Source organism: Otolemur garnettii, unplaced genomic scaffold, assembly GCF_000181295.1.
Source record: "Otolemur garnettii isolate 467f Iridium unplaced genomic scaffold, OtoGar3 scaffold00115, whole genome shotgun sequence".
Classification (NCBI taxonomy): domain Eukaryota; kingdom Metazoa; phylum Chordata; class Mammalia; order Primates; family Galagidae; genus Otolemur; species Otolemur garnettii.
The window spans coordinates 3,565,733-3,573,574 of record NW_003852510.1 but is presented as its reverse complement, the minus strand read 5'-3'; the positions used below and the strand labels follow the sequence as shown (position 1 = coordinate 3,573,574).

General features: G+C 37.5%; 1 protein-coding gene and 1 pseudogene across 4 annotated transcripts in view; both read left to right on the top strand.

Moving 5' to 3' along the window:
- The window catches only part of GPHN (gephyrin), a 642,655-nt gene that overhangs the window by 402,269 nt on the left and 232,544 nt on the right, over positions 1 to 7,842 (top strand). The window lies entirely within an intron of this gene.
- On the top strand, positions 4,430 to 6,525 carry LOC105887751 (annotated as a pseudogene).

Genomic DNA, 7,842 nt, shown 5'->3' with positions numbered 1-7,842 from the left:
GCCACCTTAGGTGTATGTGGCTGGCGCCTTAGCCACTTGAGGCACAGGCACCAGGCCAGCAACAAAAATGTTAATTAACCAGTTAGCCTCCTTGAATTTGTTTTATAAATACTAAGGCCATAAAATTAATTTCTACCTAGAATTTTTCATGGGAAATATCAGATTCTACTTCCAAAAGTACTTTTTTTGGCCAGGTGCTGTGGGTCACATCTGTAATTCCAGCACTCTGGAGGGCTAAACACAGGAGGATTCCCTGAGCTCAGGAGTACAGGACTGCCTGAGCAAGAGCAAGACTCTGTTTCTACTAACGGTAGAAAAACTAGCCAAGCATTACAGCAGGCCCCTGTAGTCCCAGCTACTCAGGAAGCTGAGGCAGGACAATCCTTTGAGCCTAGGAGCTTGAGGTTGCTGTGAGGAGCTAAGCTGAAACCACAGCACTGTAATCTGGGCAACAGAGTGAGACTCTGTCTGAAAAAAAAAAAAAAAAAGGAAAGTCTTCATTTTTGTCATTCCAAGATTAGGAAACTAAGCCCAAGAAACGTCACCATTTTTCAATGATACTACCCATCATTTGGGTATAAGTTCCTCTCTTTTCCAGATTACCAAAATTGAATTACACATGTAAAGTTGAGACCATATACTTTAGATACCAAGTACATTTTCCTGAGAGGGGTTTTTAGGTATTGACTTCAGGACTACAGCCAGTATTTGTTCTTCAAACATGTAGTCATATATGATTAGATGAGCACAGTTCTCAAGTATACACTGCAGATAAGGCCTTGGTTGTACAATTATATCCTGTTAAAAAAAGAAGACATAGTCTTATAGACTCTATGCATATAACTATGGTATATTGTCAAGAAAAGTTTGGGGACTTAGTAAGTTTCCAAATTGTGAGAAAGTCAATGAGAATGAAGTATTAAAACATTTTATTTTAGTTTAAGAAAACAGATCTGGTAAATTGTGTGGGTTACACACAGCTTTAATTCTTCAAGAAAAAGAGAAAAAGAGTTTCCTCCTATATCCAGAAAATAGAATATTTATGACAGCTAACATCAATAATAATCTAAACAAATACCCAGTAAATAAACTTCCTTCTATGTATATTTCTCAATCTTTTTTTTTTTTTTTTTTTGAGACAGAGTCTCAAGCTGTCCCCCTGGGTAGAGTGCCGTGGCATTACAGCTCACAGCAACCTCCAACTCCTGGGCTCAAGTGAGTCTCTTGCCTCCGCCTCCCAAGTAGCTGGGACCACAGGCGCCCGCCACAACACCTGGCTATTTTTTGGTTGCAGCCATCGTTGTTTGGCGGGTCCGGGCTGGGGAATCGAACCTGCCACCTTAGGTGTACATGGCTGGCGCCTTAGCTAGTTGAGCTATAGGCACTGAGCCTATTTCTCATTCTTATGTTAATTCAGTTCTATGTAATTAATTCTCATTCAACTCTACTTTGGTTCAGCAGTCTGCTTTCATGAAGCTTTCTACTTTTAGGCTGAAAAGAATTTTAGAAATCCTTGCTAAGTCTATTGTTAATGGTATAAAAGTTGTCTAAGCAGGGGTGGTGCCTGTGGCTCCAAAGGGCAGGACGCCAGTCCCATATGCTGGAGGTGGCAGGTTCAAACCCAGCCCCAGCCAAAAGTGGCAAAAAAAATAGTTGACTAAGCAGCATCATTTTAGAAGTCTGCCCATGAGTCTATTCTTTAAAATGTCAGTGGTTTCAAGTATTGAGTACGGTCCTTTCCATAAGGCATTTGAGACTATCTTTGTTGAATACACAAACACTGGCTTGTAGCTTATAGCCTAACCTCAAGCAAGCGTCAGAATCTGTCTGTAGATGACAGAGTCTTAGTAGCTATAGTTATTAACTATAGCTAATAATATCAAAACGAAAGACAGTAAAATTCTCTGTTGGTGGATAGAATATAACTACTTCAAAAGAATTTTGATGAGTATCTTCCCTTGGAGTTAAAACATTATGTGGAGAAAACTCTTACATATATAATCAAATGATTTTTTACAAGGGTGTCGAGACCATTTGCTGGGGAAAAGACAGTCTCTTCACCAAATGATGCTGGGAAGATTGGATATTTACATAAAGAGAATTTAGTTGACACATATCTAACACCATATAGAAAACTACTCATACTCAAGAGACTAAGTTATGAAGATTGCTTGAGCCCAGGAGTTAAAGGCTGCAGTAAGCTATGATCCTGCCAGTATGCTCCAGCCTGGCAACAAAGTGAGACTTTGTTTCTAATTAATAAATACATACATACATACACATATATAATACACACATACATACTTAAAATAGATCAAAAACCTAAATGTAAGACCTAAAGCAATACAACTCTTAGAAGCAAACAGAGCAGAAGTTCCCTGACATTGGATTTGGTGATGATTTCTTGGCTATGACACCAAAGGCAACCAAAGAAAAAGGAGACTGCATGAAAATTTAGAAACTTTGTACAGCAAAAGCCTATCAACAGAGCATAAAATCATCTCAAAGAATGGGAAAAAATATTTGTACATCATACATCTGATAAATGATTAATATCAAGAATATACAGAGAACTCATAAAACTCAACAGAAAAACAACCAACCTTTTTGGAAAATGAGCAAAGGATTTGAATAGACATTTCTCAAAAGAAGCCATATTGCCACCTTTACATATATGTAAAGGTGCTCAGTATCACTAATCATCAGGGAAATACAGAACCACAGTGGGATATTCACACCCATTAGGATGGCCACTATCAGAAAACCACAGAAAATAACAAGTGTCGATAATGCGTGGGAAAATTACAACATGAGCACTGTTGGTGGGAATGTAAAATGATATAGCCATTGTGGAAAACAATGTAGTGATTCATCACAAAATTCAAAATAGAATTACCATATGCTCCAGCTATTCTATTTCTGACTATATACCTCAAAGAGTTGAAAGTATAGTCCCAGAGAGATATTTTATATTCATTTTCATAGTAGCATTATTCACAATAACTAAGATGCAGAAGCAACCCAAGTATGCATTAAGATACAAATGGACAAGCAAATGTAGTACACCAATAGGGTATTAATTAATTCAGCCTTAGAAAGGAAGAAAATCTTGTCATTTGCAACTATGTAGATCAACCTTGAGGACATTGTGTTAAATGAAATAAGGCAGACACAGAACAACAAACACTGTATTATTTCACTTACATGAGGTACTTAGAATAGTCAAAATCAGAGTCACAGAAATTAGAATGTGAGGTAAAGGTTATGTTAATTAGTTCTATTTAGCCATTGCATAATGTATACATATTTCAAAACATTGCATACAATGAAAATATGCGTCTTATTTGCCAGTTTAAATTACTGTTTTTAAAAATGTTAAATAGTTGACTGGGCTGGGGGCTGGGAGGATGGAGAGTTGTTTTTAAATAGGTATAGTTTCACTTTTACAAAATGAAAAGAGTTATGGACTTGGATGGTGTGAGTTGCAGTGTTGTAAGGATATATGATACCACTAAACTGTATAGTTAAAAGTCAGTTAGAATGGTAAATTTTAGGGTGGCACCTGTGACTCAAAGGAGTAGGGTGCCAGTCCCATATACCAGAGGTGGCAAGTTCAAACCCGGCCTCGGCCAAAAACTGCAAAAAAAAAGATAAATTTTATGTGTATTGTACCACAATTTTTAAAAATTGGAAAATAAAGCCTTATGAGCAGGGATAGCAATAACAATTCTTGAGGGAATTTACACAAAGCATAGAATATCTTAAATGTTTATATTAATAAAATTTTACCAACATAAATTTAACCTAGAAAAAGTTGGGCTTCTCTCGATATGATCACTCTTTATGCTGAAATTCATACCAAATTTTTATAATTTCGAGAGGCCTTCTGGAAAATACCAAAAATAATTTTAGATGCCTTGAAATTTTTTGAATTTATTCTATAATTGGGATGAAATTACGACTTATCAGAGGAAATTTCCATACTTGATTAAGATCATGGATGCCTGAGAAACAATTTTAGTGGCCTATTTAATCAAAATGACAATGCAAATTTTTCTAAAAGCGTAATAGGGGATAAGGGTGGGGAAAGTATTTTTTAAAAGTAAAAAATATTGAATATTGAATATAGTTAAGAATTAGCTCATAAGCAAGAAACTTAACACATTTTATAACTTATTTTCAGGCTCAGGTATTATAAATCAAAAGAAAGAAACTTTACTTTCCATGTTTTATTTTTCATAATGTTCTTTCAAATATTCTGGAACAAACTGACACTTTCAGACTGCAGTTTTTTCTCAAGTGATCCGTAAGATGAAACTATCTTCATAATAATATTAGGATATAAGTCAAGTCCAGTAACTCTACCTGTAATCCCAGCACTTAAGGAGGCCAATCTGGGTGGATCACTTGAGGCCAGGAGTTCAAGAACAGAAACATAGCAAGACTTCATCTCTACAAAAAAATTAAAAATTACCTGGACATGGTGGTATGTACTTATAGTCTTAAATACTTGGGAGAGTGGGGCAGGTGGAGCGCCTTAGCCGAGGAGTTCAGGGCTATAGTGAGTGATGCTCATGCCACTGCACAATAGCCTGGGCAACAGAGCAAGTCTTTGTCTCTAAAAATTAAAAATATAAATAAATAAATGATATTATGATGTAATTTATATCAACATGCACTATGTTAATCATTGTTTTTTAAGTACATATTTTAGTGTTTTGATTTTTAATTCAATACATGCTATAATCCACATATACAATAGGTTTTTAAGGTTTAATAAGTGTTAAGTGTGTAAAGGCGTCCAGAGACCAAAAAGTTTGAGAACTATGTGCTGGGGGGAAGCAGGAAGGCATCATGCTTCTTTATTAGCCCCTGTGTGCTATATTTTCAGGCTGGGTCTGTCTTAGTTTCCTCCCCTAATGAAATGGCCAGGGAGCTCCAGGAAACCCAGGCACCATTGCTTCTGTGGAGCCAGGATTGAGGAGGCAGGGCAGCAGGGTAAATTCAAACATTCTGCACAAGGTAGGGAGGTCATGGCGTCTGGCAGTAACTAGCTGTCCCAGGTGAATGTCATGCTGGTGATGGCCTATGGAAGCCTTGTGTTTGTACTGCTATTTATTTTTGTGAAGAGGCAAATCATGCACTTTGCAAGGAAATCTAGAAGGGAACCTTATGTCCCTGTGGGACACAATGCCCCCAAGGACTTGAAAGAGGAAATTGATATTTGACTATCCAGGGTTCAGGATGTCAAGTATGAACCCCAACTCCTTGCTAATGATGATGCTTGGCTGCTGCAACTGGATACGCAGAGAAATTAAAATTGCTACAACTATCTGTACAAGATGGAAGTTCTGGATGCCGGTTGTGCCTCTGAGATCCCAGTTCATGCTGTTGGTCGGCATCCTTGGTACTTAATGGGCAAGAATTTCCACTCCTGCCTGCTAGATCTGCAAAACACTTGTACTCCCTTCAAGGGTGTGCGCAAAGCCCTCGTTGATACCCTGCTAGGTGGCTATGAAACAGCCCACTATGGGACAGGAATCTTTGTGGTCAGAATGAATACCTGCACTATCAGGAGGCCCTGAGTGAGCGGGCCACTGTGTTCAAAGCACGAACTGGGAGCTCTCAGCAACAACACTAATCAGTAGTCAAAGACCTAACTCAGTCCCCTGAAGTCTCCCCAACAACCATCCAGGTGACATACCTCCCCTCCAGTCAGAAGAGTAAATGTGCCAAATACTCCCTCGAATTGAAGAGCTTTAAGGACAACTATAACACCTTGGAGAGTACTTGTGATGGAACTGAAGGATTCTCACTGCAGACTGAACTAGACAGCTGCAGTGTGCCAGGCAGGCTACTCGCTGGCAGCCCTCAGGACATCTGTCTCAGCAGACCCAAACTATATCAGCTGAGACTCCCATTGTGTCCAGAGTTCTTAGACCTTATGCCTAGATGGTCATTCCCAACTCCGTACAGGCATTTTTGGAACACTGGCTAAGACTTTATTTTCCTCCAATAGCATTTTTTTTTCTGGATTTGAATTCAGATGTTATTCTCCATGTTTCTGTCTAAGCCTCCTTAAAAGTCATCACTTGGTTTTAGCCATAGTTCACATACTCTGTTTCAGGCTATTTAATCCCATAGGTGAAAATTAGAGTGAGGTGCTTATTCTGCCTACCTAGTTGTACATGGTTAAAAGGAAACTGTTTGGATATTAGGGTACCTCAGGTTTGATTGGTACAAAAGGCAGACAGAAACTGGCACAGAGATTTGATGAAGAAGGGGGAGTATGTGGGAACAACTTAACCCTGGTGTTCCACTTAAATCAAGATGTGTTGAAACATTAACACAGCTTTTCTAACATGCAAGAGTCTGTCCTTCCACTTTCATTCCCATGCTGTGTTATACATGGAAGGAAATGCTCAGGCACCTGGTGCCAGGTTTTGAGACAATGGGAAGGAATAGTGTCCCCAAACGAACCAATGCAGTGGTCTGACTTAAAAATTATTTAATAAAATGAACTATTTTCATTTAAAAAGTTTGAGAATCATTGCTTAGGACGAAACAAAAATACATAATTCTATTTCTCTGTCAGTATAGTTCCTGCTATAGTCTCAATTACTTATACTAATTATTAACTTTTGATAAAGAAAATAACTTCTGTTTCACAGAGAAAACTTGGGGGTTGATAATTAAGACCTGTCTGACATACATGTATTTTAGCAAAGGTCCTGTACATGCATGATATAATTGTCTACTACCACATACAGTCTTATTACTACATATTAAAGTAGCAAAAAAGGAGCTTGTTGTAAACATGACACAGAACTCCAGCATCTATTAGCAAATAGAAATAAGATGCAAAAGTATAGAAACTCAAAATTAGGATTAGTAATCAATACATCAAAAGAAAAAAATAGATAAATTGTATTTTTATCAAAATTAAAAAATGTTGTGCATCAAAGGACATTATTAAGAATGGGAAACAATATTTAAAAATCATTTGTCTGGTAAAGAATTAATCTTCAGAATTTATCATGAACTCTTACAACTCAATTTTTTAAAAAAACAACAAAAATGGAAAAAGTATTTGAATAGACATTTCTCTAAAGAAGCTAATAAGCATATGACAAGATATTTAACATTAGTAGTCATCAGGGAACAGCAAATCAAAATCCCATCTTTGTTGTGGTTATTAGCCAAACAAAAAAACTAAGTATTAGGATGAAGAGAAATTGGAACTCTCCTGTGTTGCTGTAGGGAAGGTAAAATGATGCTACCACTGTGGAAAACAGTTCGATTTCAAAAACTTAAACATATGGTCCAGCAGTTTCCCTTCTAGATATATCCCCAAAACAATTGAAAGCAAGATATAGTACACCGATATTCTCATAGCAGCATTATCCAAAAAGTGAAAGCAGCCCAAATACTCATTGAAAGAATAATAGTAAAATGGTGTGTGTGTGTATAGGTATATATATAGACACACACATATATAAGGGAATATAATTCAGCCTTAAGTAGAAATGAAGTTCTGATTAATGTTACAACATGGATGAACCTTCAAAACATGATGCTGAGTGAAATAAACCAGACACAAAATGACAAATATTGTGTGATTCCAGTTACGTGGGGGTACCTAGAATAGTCAAATTCACAGATACAGGAAATAGGATAGAAGTTAACAGGGAATAGAGAAGGGAGAAACAATGGAGTTTTTGTTACAGGTACAGAGTTTCTCTTTGGGATGATGAAAAAGTTCTGGAGGCTCGGCGCCTATAGCTCAACCGGCTAAGGCGCCAGCCACGTACACCTAAGGTGGCGGGTTCGAATCCCCAGCCC